Source organism: Marmota marmota, unplaced genomic scaffold (genome assembly GCF_001458135.2).
Source record: "Marmota marmota marmota unplaced genomic scaffold, marMar, whole genome shotgun sequence".
Classification (NCBI taxonomy): Eukaryota; Metazoa; Chordata; class Mammalia; order Rodentia; family Sciuridae; genus Marmota; species Marmota marmota.
In genome coordinates this window covers 33,963,647-33,981,662 of record NW_026000108.1, presented here as the reverse complement: position 1 = coordinate 33,981,662, position 18,016 = coordinate 33,963,647, and positions in this window count along the sequence as shown.

The window sequence follows — 18,016 nt, the reverse complement described above, 5'->3', positions numbered from 1 at the left end:
GCTTCCAATCATGACTTACATCTTACTCATGTTGTAGGACAATCCTAGCTTATGTTCAGAAGAATTTAACAGTGAGGGATGTATGGCTGTTTTGTTTTCCTCTGCACGAGTACCCAACAGTCTCTTTCCTTAGGCATGTCAGAAGGTGCCCTCCTTTCCCCAGGTTTGAGAAGGTGGTGGCAGTGACTTCTACAGTGACATGAGGAGACAGATAATTCTTTCTCCATGTAGTAACCATGCAGCTTCCTTGGTCACTCCTTTCTGGGGATTTTAAACACTTGTGTTGCACTTTTATTTCTTCCCGGCACCCATAGGTATCTAAGAGGAAGTTCACTGGGTTCCTCCATCACCTGGATGAAGTCTGGGGAAATTAAATCTGACTACTTTCTCTCAAAGAGACAGGTCTCACTTTATAGCAGATAAGTTTGGGCAAGTTTGTTATTTTTCTCATGGCTTTAGTTTGTTCCACAATAAAAATAACAATAATAATAATAAGGATAATACCTACTCAGTAGGGGATTTGTGAAGAGAAAATGGGTAATATATGTAGTGTCTTTGAAACTGTCTGGTAAGAGTCCTCATCAGGACCAACACCATTTTTATTAATGCCCCACAGACTTCTGTGCTAGCTTTCTGGTGCTGCCTTTAGAGCATCCATCTCAACTTAGGAGCTTGCTTCAGGCTCTAAGCTTATCTTCCAGCATGAAGTGCTTTGACTCTTTTCAAACACTTTCTTACTTCAGTCTTTTCTTCATTCATTGTTTTGTTCAACACCTGTTGAGCACGATACTTTGTGTTCAATACTAAGGTCACAGCCAGTTTGGGAAGGCAGAAAGAAGAGCAAACTCTGTCCCTACTTTACCAGGTAGATTCGAACTTCTATTTACTCCACTTTTGCTTTGGCTTTCCTTCCCAAAGACAGTACGAGTGAGGGCTCAACCCAAATAAGTTTCTATGAGCTAACATGTTACTCAAGTACCCATGGTTCCTATAATTAAGCATTGATTTCAAAATGTCAGATACTTTTAGTTTTTAGTATTTTCTGTAACTATATGAGCACTCACTGTGTCTCACTTTTTTTCTAAATTCTTCATATGTGTTACTTCATCAGCCTTTATTGTAACATTATGAAGTAAATATCACTATCCTCATTTTATAGATTAAAAATACTGAGGTTTAGAAAGACAATTTACTGGTCCCAAGGTCATATAGATGGTAAGTGGCAAAAGCTTGATTGAGACCTATTTGACTTTAAAGCCCATGTTTGTGATCCTGCAGTTACTTTATCATTGACGGGCCAATCAAATTCATGTTAGTTAAAAACACCACACATCATTTTATATTTGTAATACTCTCATATATATTCACTGGTTTTCTCCTCAAAATAAGTTCACAAAGCATGATACAATAAACAAAAATCAATGTGAATTTGTTTTAGCTATGGGAGATGAGATCCTGCCAGTTTTTCCAATTAGCAAGAGGCAGAGCCAAGGCTGAAATTTCTGACTGTAAATCTCATTGGAGAATTAAAAGTCTTGTGATCACAAAGCTCTGAGCAGTGGTGAAACATAGTCTACCAAAAATAATCCATACTGGAAGCAGATGAGTAAGGATAGTAAATTTTAAAAACTTCCTAATGGAGGCAGATATTGAGGCCAAAATGTCTATGCTAAGAAACAGTGAAGCTCAGTTGGATAGTTTAGGTAGAGTACACAGAGAACACAAGACAGAGTTATCACCTAAGCTCATGATCCTAGACATGAGAGGTGAGTCAGCTTTCATTTTGCAAGTTTTAACAAAGGTTTCCTTAAGTTATCATAATCAAACAGGGTTTAATATGAGAAAAAAACAGGAAGAAGAAGATGTGAAATCTGATCGATCATATTACTCCCTGGTTTTATATCCTCTGGGAGTTCCAAAAATCTGTATGATAAAAATCAGAATCTTTAGGATGGTTTACAAACCTTCCAACAGGTGATTCCTGACTTTATCTCAATCCTCATCTCTAGCCTTTCTGCTGGCCTATTAGGCTTATATTAGCTCTTTAAAGAGGCTTTAAAACATGTTGCTTATTTGAATTCAAAGACAAATGGGAATATCTACTTGTTCCACCAATCACCATCAAGGACTGTGAAAAAGCTCTGTTCATAGACAATCGACAAGCATATAGAAGAATTGCTAAATATCTCATATAGGTTAGTAGGTAAGCAATAAACTTGGATTAATGCCCTAAATGAACAACCACTGTTAGCAAACTTATTAATCAGGATTATGTTTACTCTTATCATCAACTCTAATTATTTGTTTGAACTGAAATCCTGTAATTACCCTCAAGTTTGCAGGCAGTAAAGGAAAATACACTTATATTTGTCAAGCATGGATTGCAGAATTTTGCCGATGTTAATACTAGTCTAACTTACAATTTTAATAGCAAGTTTGGTAAGGAAAGGGTTTTCTTTATAACTGATATAGAGAACCTCATTAGTGAATTTGCTAATGAGTCTATGGCTTTAAAAGATAAACACACTGAAGTAGGAGGACAGAATAATCAGTTTTGCTAAGGAATATGATTGCCTTTCATTAAAAAAAAGGCTTGGGCTTCTAATGAGATACATTATTTCTAGTGAATAATCTTCAGAAAATGAATTATGACAGTCACATGTCTAAATTTCAAATTTTTATGCCCATTAGAACTTGACCACTGGATTGATGATCATAACAGTTATTAAAATTATTCCTATCAAAATAATCATTAAATATATTGAAAATTACACTTGCAAATATTACTAGTTTAATTGTTCTAAATACAACTGACAACTATCATTAAACATTTTTATTTTCCCTCATGGCTTAGGATGTTCCATAGGGGCCAAATATTTTATAGTAGAATGCAGACAAATCTGACTAACACCTGATCAACTAATTAAAATGGTTATACATATTTGATCTAATTCACATTACATAAACTAATTTGTATATTTTTAATACCTCTTATGACTTATTGTAGTATTTTATTTCTTTGGTTTCTTCTATCATTGCATTAACTGAGGTTTCAGCAGGAAGCACAAATGTTTCAATCAGCAGACTTAGCAAGGAGCAGGCAAGTGTATGGCATCCCATAAGGAACAATGATTCACTACAGCAACAGAACATAGCCTGTGCTGCTCCTGGGACTGAAGGTCCAAGATGGGGATGACCAGGGCCCACTGAGATCCAGAACCTTGTTGAAGAAGTCATCTGGCATGCAGACACTGCAAGAGACCCCATGAAGAAGGAAACAGGAAGAAACACTATGATATGTCACTCTAATATTTGGGGCTTCCATTGAATCCAAATACAGTCAGCTGGAAAAATGTGAAGATGCCATTCACAGGGCTCAACCGGCTGGGGCAGAGCATGAACTGGACTGGAACAAACAGTAATTAGCACCTTGGTAATGTAAAGAGATAAATAACACTGTGAGCATAAGTTTTTAAAAAGCATTTTATTGTGAAACTTTATTTTGTATAAAAGTCAAGTACACAGTAAAGTACAGAGGATACTATACTAAGTTCCTCTGTACAGCAATCTGGTTTGTCTAATTTCAAAAATTATCCATTTGCTTCATGTGTTAAAAAGAAACAAGGCTGTATATAGAGTTAAAGCCCTCTAGATAATTCTGAAGCTATTTTCCTCCTTTCATAATTATCAATTTTATAACTGAAAATTCCATAAACATGTTTAAAATTTTACTTTATACATACATGAAACATATAAAATATGTTTACATATAAATGCTTACATATAAACATATATATAATTACATATGTATATTGTTTTTATAATGTTTAATAATTCTTAATGTCAAATAAATTGCATTCAGTTATAGATATACATTCTCACAGATGCATTTTTGTCATAACTTTATAGTTTAAGACTCATTCAGATTGATATATGAAATTCTGTTTGATACATTTTAGCTACTCCATCATATTCCATTGTATTCAATATAAAAATTTCTTTTTGGGTATAGTGGTGCGCACATGTAATCCCAGTGGCTCAGAAGGCTGAGACAGATTGCGAGTTCAAAGCCAGCCTTAGCAAAAGTGAGGCACTAAGTAACTAAGTGAGACCTTGTCTCTAAATAAAATACACAATTGGGCTGGAGATGTTGCTCAGTGGTTGAGCACTCCTGAGTTCAATCCCCAGTACTAAAAAATATAAAAAGTAAAAATTTCTTTGTAAGTTTCATATTGAAAAGCATATGATTTTTAACCAATTTTTAATTGGAAACAATGCAATAATTGACATAATTATGATTCTCTCTTTGTGCCAACAGGATCATCAAGAATATTCAGGTATGTACCTTTACTTATTAAGTATAATGCTAGGTCTTCTTGGTTCATTGCTTAGTAATTCAGGTCACAGTATCACATAGATTCTCATAATCAGACATTCAGTTTCTATCAGAGACCTGACAGAGTGAAAAATAATTCTTAAAAGAAAAATTATTATTTTCAAAATAGTAAATTACCTTGAAAAAAATTCTAATTTCTAAATTGTGGTTATTGATAATGGCTGACTGAAAACAAGGAGAATAACTTTAAATGATACAGTGAATATTGATTAGAAAACATTGTAAAATTGTCTAAGAATTAATAGCAAGGATTTAGAAAACTATGTGGCAGAGGAACGGGTCACATCCATGATCATTTTTAACCTGAAAATTCTGAAGAAGACAAAGAGACCAAGTAAATGCACAGAACATTCCACAGACAGAGTTAAGAAACAGAGTCTGAGTTTTTGCTCATAAGTAGAATGTCTCTGCAAAAACCCTGAAGGTCTTCATACTAGACAAAAAGGCAAAACAGAAGTAGTGGAGCCTGTTGGGTGGTACATATCTCTAATTCCAGCAACTGGGGAGGCTTAGATCACATTGCAAAGCCAGTCTCAGCAATTTAGCCAGGCTCTAGTAAGACCTGGTCTCAAAATTTAAAAAATTTTAAAAAAAGGACTGGGTATATGGCTCAGTGGTTAAGTGCCTTTAAATTCAATTCTTGGTACTTAAAAAAAAAGTAGTGGAGTCTTCAGAGGATCAGAGACCCAGATCACAGTGTTCCTTAACTAATTTATTGCAATCCGTGATTGTAGTCAAGTTAATTTAGAGTGGCTAGTAATCCTAGGATGGCTACCAGTTGGTAGCAAACACAAATTTTCCTGAAGAAGAACAGTATTTAGTGACTCAAATTATCTTTAAATTTTATGTGCATTGCCTAGTACTCAATCCAAAATAACCAGGCATGTGAATAGGTACCAGTAACCACAAACTCAAAAAAATCAAATAATAAAAATTTGAATGGTGTAGTTATGTGTTAAGGGTCTTATACTGGTTATAAACATATGCTTAAGTAAATAAAAGATGTTTTTATTTTAGCATTGAAATAAATATTTAAAGATAGTGTAATTTTAAAACTTAAAACAATAAAAGAACTCAGTGGATATGACAGTAGATTAAACATAGTTAAACAATTAGTGAACTAGGACACATTTCAAAAAAAAAAAAACATTCAAACTGAAGCAAAGATAAACAAATGATTAGAAAAATAGAAAAGTGCATAAAATAAGATAGAAACACCTTGGTAGCTCTACTTAAAGTTTTGCCCTCATATAATGTCAGTCCACAAAATGCTTGTTACCTGTTCACATAAAATATTTGCCAAAATTGAAAATAAGCATTCAAAGGCCTTCATAGCAAGTTGATCATCCATTCTACTTTTACTCCATTTTTCAAAAGTATCTGTCATCCATAGATTTGAAAAAGTTATTCTCAATGGCCATACTACCAAAAATTTTCTACAGATTCAATGCAATTCCCATCAAAATTCCAATGACATTCTTCACAGAAATAGAAAAAGCAATCATGGAGAAATAAGAGGCCCTCGATAGCCAAAACAATCCTGAGTAAGAAAAGTGAAGCAGGAGGCATCACAATATCAAAATTTAAATTATACTACAGAGCTACAAAAACAGAAACAGCATGGTATTGGCTCCAAAACAGGCAATAAAAACTAATGGAATATAATAGAAACATAGATACAAACCCACATAAGTACAGTTATCTCATACTTGACAAAAGTGCCAAAAACATACATTGAAAAAAAAGATAGCCTCTTCAACAAATGATGCTGGGAAAACTGGAAATCCATATGTAGAATTATAGTTAACCCCTATATCTCACCCTGCACAAAACTCAACTCAAAGTGGATCAAAGACCTAGGAATTAGATTAGAACCCTGCACTTACTAGAAGAAAATGTACGCCCAACACTCCAACATATCAGCTTAAGAACTGACTTCCTTAACAAGATTCCTAAAGCATAAGAAGTAAAATCAAAAATCAATAAATGAGATGACATCAAATTTCAAAGCTTCATCACAGCAAAGGAAACAATTAGAAACATAAACAGAGAGCCTACAGAATGGGAGATAATCTTTGCCACCTGCTACTCAGATAGGGTGTTAATATTCAGCATATAAGAACACAAAAAACTGAATACCAAACAACCCCCACAAATATTTGTATCAATAGTGGACAAAGGAATTAAACAAACACTTCTCAAAAGAGGAATTACTAATGGCTAACAAATATATGAAAAAATACTCAATATCTCTAGCAATTAGAGGAATGCAAATTAAAAGTACACTGAGACTTCATCTCATTCCTGTCAGAATGCCAATTATCAAGAATACAAGTGGGCTGGGGTTGTGGCTCAAGTGGTAGAGTGTTTGCCTAGCATGTGTGAGGCACTGGGTTTGATCCTCAGGACCACATAAAAATAAAATAAAGATATTTTGTACACCTAAAACTAAAAAAAATAAATATTAAAAAAATACAAGTAACAAAACATGGCTGGTGGGACTGTAAATTGGTGTAAGCACTCTGGACAGCAGTATGGAGATTCCTTTAAAAACTAGAAATGGATCTATGATTTTTCCCAGATATCTCATTCCTCTCTATATATGTATAAGGGATTTTTAAGCAGCATACTACTGCAATGCAGCCAAATCAATGTTCATAGCAGTACTATTCACAATAGCTAAACTATGGCACCAACCTAGGTATGAATCAACAGATGAATGGATAAAGAAAATGTGGCAAAGGTACACAATGGATTATTAATCATCCATAAAGAATGACTTTATGGCATTTGCTAATGAATGGATGAAACTGGAGACTATCAAGCTAAGCAAAATAAACCAATCCCCCCTAAAAAAAAAGTTTGAATGTTTTTTCTCTGATATGTGGAAGCTAAACCTGAAACCCAAGTGGACAAAGGGGAATGAAAGGAAGAGAGAGGTGATGGGAAAAGAAAAGACAGTGGATTTAATCAGACATAACTTTCGTAATACATGTATGAATATACCATGGTGAATCTCACCATTGTGTACATGCACAAAAAGTTAATTTTAAAAAATAACTAAGGGTAAATGGCAGAAAGATAAATATAGGAAAAGGATCAGAGGGTGGCAGGAAAAAAGGGGAAAGAAAGGTATTGGGGACTGAATTAGAACAAGATATATTCCATGCTTTTATAATTATGTCAAATTGGATTCCACTTTCATGTATAACAAAGGAAAGAGAGGGATCACATGTAAAAGAAACAATAGTACCTAGCGAACGTGTGCGGGCATTCTCCACTGAAAAAATATGAATATTGGTACATGAGCCACTTATTACAACCATATACTTTCAGCAAAGTAGAGACTAAGTCCCCATAAAAAAGTCTGTTGTAACACTAAGGAACGTATACTATGAGTATTCTTCAAGTCATTCCTCAAAGAACTTTCAGCAACTTGTTCAGGTAGTTGTAGAGTGAGATATGACATCTACCCGGACATTTTAAGACACTTAGATATTAGACTTGAGCCCTCAGTGGTGTCTTTAAACTTGAATGATTTTAGTTGTTCATTATATCTTATCAACATATCCTATATGCCCAATTTTTATTTTTCATATTTTTCATTGTCCAGTAAATTGCTACAACTATATCTACTTCATTTTTGTTCCCCACTTCCATGGTGAACTTTCCAATCCATCTCTTTTATTTATTTATTTTTTGAATTCATCTATCATGCTGTTTTTACTCGAAAAATTACCTGTTTAATTAATTGATCAATATTTATTTTCTAATTAGTTTTGTCTTTTAAAAATATCAAATTTTTACCCAATTTTAAGTTATCTTTAATTTATATGTGTGTGTATGATAAATTATATCCTATATCTGATAATTTAAATAAATGAACTAAGTGGGAAATGCATATAGTTATTATTACTAGCATTGTCTCAAAGATAGAATGACAGTTTATTTTCTGGTGTGTTGGAAATTTTTGTTTGCTGTCTCATATTTTCTTTACCATAGTTGTAGAAGTCCTAAAAGACTTGACGGGAAATGTTTTCCTCCAGAAAGAAATTTTTATTTTCCTGTGTGGGAATCAGGAATAGCATTAATTTTGGATCAGGTTAGCCTTCATTGAAAATCATGGACATTAATTTGTTCACTTGGTATATGGGCCTAAGGTAGTGCTAATGTCTCCATTTTCCTTCAAGAAACCAGCCATGTATTTAGTAGTTCTACATATACCTAAATGCATATATAAAGGAGCAATTCTTATAATAGATTTCCCTTACTTATTGGAATCCACAAATACACGGAGAGGAAAGGTTTATTGAGGGTTTAGTTTGTTTTGTAGTGGGAAAGCAGTTCATAGGATTTCATAGTACATGATCCACTAATTGCTGAAAATAAACATTTCCTAAGACTTTATTTTTCCAAAGCAATTTTAGGTTCATAGCAAAATTGGAAGGAAAGTACAGAAATTTCCCAAGTACCACATTTCCCACACATGCATTATCTCTTCCATTATCAACATCTACCATTTGCAATAACTAATGAACCCGTGTTGACACATTATAATCATCCAATGTCCATAGATTACTTTAGGGTTCTCTCTTGGCATTTTACATTCTATGAGTTTGGACAAATATATTATGAGATGAGTCTGTCACTGTATTGCCCTAAAAATAATCCATTTTTCTGCCAATTCATCCCTCTCTATCCTCTAACTCCTGGAAACCAGTGATCTTTTTCTTTTTAATGCTAAATAATACCCCATGATCTGATGAAACACAACATATTTATCCATTCATGAACTGAAGCCCATCTTTACTATTTCCCAGTTTGGGCAATTATGAGTAAAGTTACTGTAAATAACCATGCACAGGTTTTTGTGTGGATATGTTTTCAACTTCCTTGAGAAAATACCAAGAAGTTCATTTTCTGACTCATGAGATAAAAATGTCTGATTTTGTAGTAAATTGTCAGTTTATCTTCCAAAGAAGTTCGACCATTTGCTTTTCACCAACAGTGAATGAGGTTTCCCATCAAAACACATTGTTGCAGACATTTGGTCATTAGTGTTCTGGATTTTGTCTATTCTAATAGGTATGGAAAGCAAACATCTTTTATGTTTCTAAAAGCTTCATATTATTCTGTCACATGATTCTGCATTAATTTGCATATAAAAAATATATAATATACACTCTAGTTATTTTGGGGGTTTTCACTTTTATGATAACACTGTGATTAAACATTTTTGTGTCCAACAAAATATATATGATTATTTGCTTAGATTAAAATATTAAATTGACTTACTAGATTGAAAAATACACAGTATTACTTATTCATTCATTCATTTTGAGGTATTTAAGGTTAAACCTAGGACCTTGCACATGCAATGCAAGTGATTCTACCACTGACTTACCTCCTCAGTTCTGTCATTTTTTTTAATTTTGAGAATGGATCTCCCTAAGATTCCCAGGATGGCCTTAAACTTGGGATTCTTGTACCTTAGCCTCCCAAGGATCTATGATTAAGACAAGTGCCACTATACCCAGCTAATATACACAAGGACATGAAAATATGTTCCCAGATTTTATTCTAGAGCATATATGTTAATTTATCCTCACCAGTAGTATTTGACAATTCTTATATTTAATTTTAGTTGTATCAATTAATTCAAATTATAGTCCTCTGAAATGTGAGTTGTGGCACATAGAACAAATGAATTACATTGAAGAATGTGGGCTAGAGAAGTCAGAAGGTGTTTCAGTGCTATGTAAGTAAGATTCTGTAAAGATCCCTTTGCTTGACAAGATAGAGAGGTCACGGAGCACCTGATAGATGGTATGTAAAGAAATATGAGAAATTATATGATGACATTAACTCCTAAGATGAATTGTACCTATTTTGTAGATTACCTATGAGCTGATCCAATTTATAGGATTGGAAATCTTAGTAAATTACACATCTTATAGATAAAAAACACTTTCTAAAAAAGTAATTTTCCCAAGAAAAATAATTGTTACAGGAAGTTTATTAACTAAGGTAAAAAAGAGAAAAATGGTTTTATGAAGAAAGCCACATTTATTTGCACTTCTGCTGACAAGGCCAAAACCAGCAAACACATTTGCTAGGTCTCAGCAGGCTCAATGATTAACTTGGCAAGAGTAGAAGTTGCTGACACACTAATAAGAAAAGATTTATTTGCGAAAGATCTGTTGCTGCCTCTGCAGAAGATCATATAACTGTGTATTTATATATAATATATTTTTTTTCTAAAAAAGATCTCTTAACTCTCCAGATTACTAGAAGTTTCTAAGAGCACTGAGAGTTACATAAGGAAAATAGTTAAGGCTATGTTTTTATCTGTTTCTCTGTAAGATATTCACTATCCTGAAATAGCGCTCACTTCAGAATTATTGTAAGTGTAAAATATGGTGTACTTGGCATTTCAAATTGGTTTTGATCCATGCTGATGTGTAAAATGTGGCCTAAACTATAACATTCTGTATGATATTTCTGATTATTCTATCTTATTCATGTATGGAGAGTCCTCTTTGATTTTCATGCCTTTATAATCTGATCTTCAAGGTACTATAATTTTATAAAACAAGTTGTAAAATATTAGTAACTAGCCTGAAATTCGCCCTCCTTGTGAGAGACCAACAACCTTGCCCGTGACTGAGTCACACTCCCCGGCTGGGTGCTGAGGAGTCAGGCAGCATTCTGCTAGACTTTCCCCACCCTTCTTGGGTTTAGGGACGGTGTCTCATGCATGCTCATACCTTGCTACAGCCCCATGGGTGGAGCTATGTTCACCTGTTCCTTTGTAATATTACCCCTTTCTCTGTTTAGGATAGAATGTTCCATGGAAGTGCCTTGTGTGTGTCCCCTTCTCTTACTGTGCCCTTTGGTGTGGCCTACCTAGATGTCAGTCAACCTGCTGACAGTGGACATCATGAAGATAGACTCAGCCCCCTGAAACCTGACCCCTTACCTCATTTGAATAGCTTCTCCTCAATAAAAGGGGTCAGTGGGTGCTCTCTCTCTCTCTTCTTGCAGACCCTTAAGGTCAGAGGAGCCGTCACAGAGACCCCAAAGAAAAAGGTATTTGTGTCTATTGTGTGGTTATTTTGCCCAGCCCAGTCAGCCCAGTTTACCTGAAGTGACCCCTCAGTGTTTTAGTTGCGAACAGAAATCCAACACCTCCTCTTTCATAATTTCGTACATATATGAATGTACTACAGTGCATCTCACCGTTATGTATACCCACAAGACACTCATTTTACAAAGATATAAATAAATAGAAAAATCAGAGGATTAGAGGGAAGGAATCAGGGGAATGGAGGATGGGGAGGGTAAGTACTGGGGACTTAATCAAAGCAAAGGATATTTCATGCACTTATAATTATGTTAAAATAAATCCTAATGTTATGTATAACTATTATGAACCAACAAATATTTTTTTAAAGAAAAAGTTCATTCTTCTTTAACTGCCCCTACAAGCAGAGTTCAGTAAATGCTTCTGAAGACATCAGGGATTCCTGCTTCAAGGGACAATGTCATGCCCTTAAGACTTCCATCAGCCTAACTGCTGTCTCTCAGTGAAATAGTTCTTACTCAGTTTTTGTCTTAACTCAGAGTCAAGACTCATTTTAACTTTCTTTCCTGTGTACGTTTTATATATGACACTTTAAAAAATACTCATTATTTTAAAATAAAGAAAAAATTAAAAAATAAAAAAAAATAAAAATTAGCCAAAGAAGTTCTAACACACCATGAATTGTGTAAACTATATTTCACATTCTCTTAAAAATATAAATCTTCCTTAATTTGGGCTATTAAAGAAGACCAAAAGCATTCTACGTTAGAAAGGAAGAAGAAAAATGGTAATATATAGCTATAAATATATTCCATTGACAAAATAAAGCTCTTGTTCACAATACTCCATTTATTTTAATATATATTAGACATTGATTTTCTATAAACAATATTCTTTGTGATTAACTGAAGTTTTAAACTAAATCAGAGTGTGTGAAATGAGTTCTAGAATGAAGGCTACAGTACAGTCTTAATGTCAAGAGGCTGACATAAATTCAAATACATAATGACTTGGAAAACTTTTTAAGTACTCTTTGAAATATTTTCCCCTGGATAAAAGAAAGAATCTTCAAAGATAAAGCAATTTGGATAGTTTCAATAGTTAATTTAGAATGATCTGACAGTTCTTTCAATCAGATTTTGGAACACACACACACAGACACACACACACACACACACATTTATCATGTCTGTTTGCCATAGACAAAAGAAGCCACTGTGTCTAACAGACCACCCAGAAGTAGCAGTGTGTCTTCATCATGTTACTTGGGTATGGTCCCAGAATCTCTTCAAATAAGGTCCTTAGCACTTCAGGGTTGAATATGTTGCTGTGTCTCTATTATAGGTTTTAATTGGGATCTGCCACATTTTTGTTATTAATGAAGAATCATAAAGAATATTCTTCCATGAGATTCCATAGTTGACATCATGACCTAATTTGTAGACATTTTTTATTTGGATCATATTGCCCACCAACATTAAAACAAATGTTCGGATCATTTATCATACATACTTTCATACAGTACTCAATTAAAATAATAATAATAATGAACTAACTCTAATAGTGTTAAATAAACACCTTCAGAGCAATTGCACAAATATAGAGTCTATCAGGGATACAGGTGTAACCTATTGAATTATTAGGCTACAGGAAAGACAGGAAACAATTTGTTTTTTTTTTTTCTTTTTCATAATTATTATATTTTTCCATTCAGATCTATGAATTATCAGGAAGTATTTAATAATAAGTATAGCTATTGATATAGTAATATTAAAATAGATGAAAATAGTCTAGTATGTTCAGCTACTCTAGTGAGGGGAAGTTCATATTTCTATATGAAAAAGAAATTTATCTTTAATATTCTTCAGTATAAGCAATATTGTATTATTAAAATTGTTCAGGCTATCAGAAACACCAACTCTATCTGTGGGATCTGATTTTCTGAGCAAGTTCACACTATGTCTTTTAACTTTATAGATTCTAATCATATTCTTTGTCTTTACGTTAGAAGATTATAATAGGTGCTGATGTTTTGTGGTATCTTTATAAAGCCTCCTTCTTAATTTAAAATTACTTTATTTTAGTTACTCTAATCCACTATTTCTCAAATTTATTTTTTATTATCTTTACTGGTTTATTTATTTTTTAATTTATTTATTTTGGTACCATGGATTGAGCCCAGGGATGCTTAACCACCAAGCCACATCCCCAGCCCTTTTCATTTTTCATTTTGAGACTCTTGCTAAATTGCTTAGGGCCTCACTAAATCGCTGAGTCTGGCTTTGAAATCACCATTCTCCTGCTTCAGCCTCCTGAGCTGCTGGGATTACAGGGTTGTGCCAACCACACCTAACAATTTCTCAAATGATCTTTTAAGTTTCGCTGAATAGTCCAGTTATGAATCACAAGGATTTTGTGCAGCTCATATGATGCTCACTTTATTCCTGCCTCCCACAATGCACTTTTCTTCTGATGATCCAAAATGTTTTTGCTACACCAAGAACAAAGCATTGACAGCCCTTGGGAGTGATGTACATTGTTTTTTAATTGTATAAATTCTAGCATCCTCTAGACTTGTATTGGATTACTTTCTCCCAAGTATTGATACTTGTTCAAACATATTAAACTCCTCCTGCTTTCTCAACTATCAATAAGACAATTCATTGTTTGTCTTGATGGTGGGATGGTAACCAAGGCATACAAATGTCTCTCTCTCTCATTACAAAGCACTCGTCTCTGGAGGAGATTACTGTATGTTTTAGTTAGCTTTTTTGCTGCTGTGATGAAAATACCTGACCAGAACAATTGTAGAGGAGGAAAAGTTTATTTTGGAGCTCACAGTTTCAGAGGTCTCAGTCCAATAGATGGCGGGCCCCATTCTTGGGGACTTAAGGTGAGGCAGAACAGCATGGCGGAAGAATGTGGCAGAGGGAAACAGCTCATGTGAAGATCAGCAAGCAGAGAGAGACCCCAAAGGCACACCCCCATTGACCAACCTCATCCATCCACATCCTACTGGCCTTTAGTTACCATTCAGTTAATCCTATCTGGGGTTTAATTCGCTGATTGGGTTAAAGTTCTCATAACACAATCATTTCTGAAGGCTGTGCAAAATAATATCCCCCAAGGAAATGGAAATGACAACCCCCAGGGAGAAAAGGAGGACAGTGTGATCTGGGAGGGGAGGAGGGGAAGATAAATAGTGGGCCCTTGGTTCTGGTCTTTTCATCCTTTCCCGGTAACACTGAATCCTGGAGGAGAAGGCAAACAAATGGGCTCTGGGCCCTGGATTTTTATCCTAGTAACAATGAGTTTCAAGCTTTTACAACTGTTTACCAGAATTAGATTTTTAACCTGCACAACTAGTTTCCTGACTACCCAGCCAGCACATCTCAAGTATATAATGATTAAGTCACACTAAACATTCTGCTCTGATTAACTCTCATTAAGACCTATAAAAACAGATCTCTCTTGTAACCAGTCACTATTTTCTCTCCTGAAAATGTGCCATGTGCCATTCCACCTCAGCCTGATAAAAACAGCTTGCTGTTCCCAGGTCTGCTACCGATTTCAGTTATTTTTGCTTACAATTTCTCCTCTAAAGCTTTTTTGCATTGTCTCACACGTGAGCTTTTGGGGGACACTTCACATTGAAACCATAAAACTGTGTTATGTAAGGAAGAAACATGAAGATGATTAAGGAAGTTTTCATTGACATTCCAGTGCTACTTTAAGAACAGTCTGCATATCATTTTATACAGCTTCATGTGGATCATTGACTTCAAAAAATTCCCCCATCACCCAAAGTCTGACCAGCTATATTAATTTACTAGTACTGTCATAATAAACTAATACAAATCAGTCTGCTTAAAATAACCAGTTTGCTTAAAAAAAAAAAACAAAACAGAAATCAGGTTTCCCACAGATCTGGAAGCTGGAAATCCAATATCAAGGGTTTGTTTCTCCTAAGACCTTTCTCTTTGGTTCAAGGATGGCAACCTTCTTGCTTCGTCCTTAGCGTGACCTTTTCTCTTGGTAGCTTCCTAGGGATTCCCTCTCTTCTTATGAGGATATAGTCCTCATATTAGGGACCTACCTCCATATACTCACTTAGTCTTACTTAACTCTTTAAAGGTCGTATCTCCAAACATAACTGCATAGAAATTCAACAATATAGTAACACTAAGCTTTGTCTTCAATTTGGAAAAAAAGAAAGAAAAAATAACTTCAGAGTGAACAAGCATGTAAAACTTCTAGCAACATGTTAAGTGAGACTCCTTCGTGGGGGATACATGTTCCCAAAGTATATAACTGTGTATCCAAAAGACCCTTCAGAGGACATCCCCTCATTTTCAACATATCAGAGCTTAAAGTAGAAAAAAAGGAAATACTTGTTGCTATTTTTCTCATGAGGAACATTTTTTCTTTCCAATTGAATACTTTATCAGAGAAAAATAGCATTAGCCCGGGGCTGGGATTGTGGCTCAGCAATAGAGTGCTTGCCCAGCACGGCCGGGCAGGCAGGACCCAGGTTCTATCCTCAGCACCACATAAAAATAAAGTCGTTATATCCATCTACACCTAAAAGTAAATAAATAAATATTTTTTAAAAAATAGAATTAGCCCAATGTTGTTGTTACATAACTCAAATGTGTCTTTCTTGTAAGTACTTAAGAAGAATTAACTCCTATATAAGGAAGAAGCAAATCTCAATATTTAATTCAATTGATACTGGCTTTTCTAGGGGGAAAAATGACAGAAACTCAATCTAAATTACAATTAAAACCAGGTGGCCCATCTCTGTAATACCAATGACTAGGGAAGCTGAACAAGAGGATTGAAAATTTGAGGCCAGCCTTTGCAACTCAGCAAGACCCTGACTCAAAAAATAAAACGTGGGGTAAAGCTCAGTGGTGGACTATCCCTGAGTTTAGTTCCCAGGAAGGGGAAAAATACATTTTAAAAATGTTTATGTATGGTTTTGCTATAGTTATTTTTCTATTTCTTAATTGGTATATCTCATTTACATAGAATAGTGGGTTTCATTGGGGCATGTTTGCACATACCTAAAAACACAATTTGATCAATTTGACTCCCACATATTCCCCATCTTCCTTTGCTCTCTCCTCCTGATTTCCTCCCTCTACCCTAATGGTTACCCTGCAACTTTCAGAGAACTCTCCCCCCCCCTCATTTTTCCCCTTCTAGCTTCCACATAGGAGGGAAACTATATATGATACTTTTCTGACTTATTTATCTGCAAATTATGTTCCCAAGTTCCATCCATTTTCCTGTGACACAATTTCATTCTTCTTTATGGTTGAACATAGATAGATAGATAGATACATAGATAGATACATAGATAGATAGATAGATAGATAGATAGATATAGATATCATATTTTCTTTATCCATTCATCTGTTGATACACCTGAGCTGATCCCTTAACTTGGCTATTATGAATTGTACTTCACTAAACACAGACATGCACATATCTCTAAGGGATGCTGACTTTCTAATTCTTTTGGATAAATACTAAGATATGGCATATTTAGATCATGTGTCAATTCTATCTTTAGCTTTTTGAGGAATCTCCATAGTGACTGTACTGATTGACATTCCTGCCAAACATGTATGAATTCCTTTTCCCCAGGATACTCACCAGCATTTATTTACCATTTGTACTCTTCATGATTACCATCTAACTGGAATGGGAAATAAAATTTCAATGTCCTTTTTATTTTTATTTCTCTGATGGCTAAAGATGCTGAACATTTTTTCATATGGTTCTTGGCCATTTGTACTTGAGATTTTATGTCTTCTGGGATAGGACAAAGTAGACGAATCACAAAACGTAAGGTTTATAGGGCTTTACACAGGATCCCCTGCCTCCTATGGCAGTTTAGATTCCATGTACAATGTAGCTTGGTCACCAAATAGAAATATAATTATATGTAGAAAAATTCTGTTACCTCATATTATAGGATGCATTATCAGGGATAGGAGCATAGTATAACTTTTCTTTAGTGGTTGTACTGAATGGTTTCAAGTTGTGTTAAGGAATATGTTATCTGGGGGGAAAATAAACGAGTCTCCTTCTTTTATATAAATTAATTCTGCCAATCATTCATTGTTTTCACATCAGCCAAAGGTCTCTTCCAGATGCTCCATTGTTACCCCCTTCCTTTCCTTCTTTGCTCTCTTCAATGATCTTGTTTTTTTATTAATTTTTTTCTAACATATATATGTATAGTTATATGCATATATGTGTATATATATATCTATATATATCTATGGTCCTGAATTAGTTTCTCTTATGAAAATCAGTTGAAAGTCCACATTGCTTGTTTTCTTTTTCATTTTTAAGACAGTATTTCACCTTTTTCTGATTCCTCACATATCTCAGGAACATTCTTTTTCATGGAGAAAATTCATTCATTCAGTTTTAACTCCAACTTAACCTTTTTGTTATATTATTATAATTGTTTGAATCTAGTGTGTCTCACATATAAATATTATATATATATATATATATAT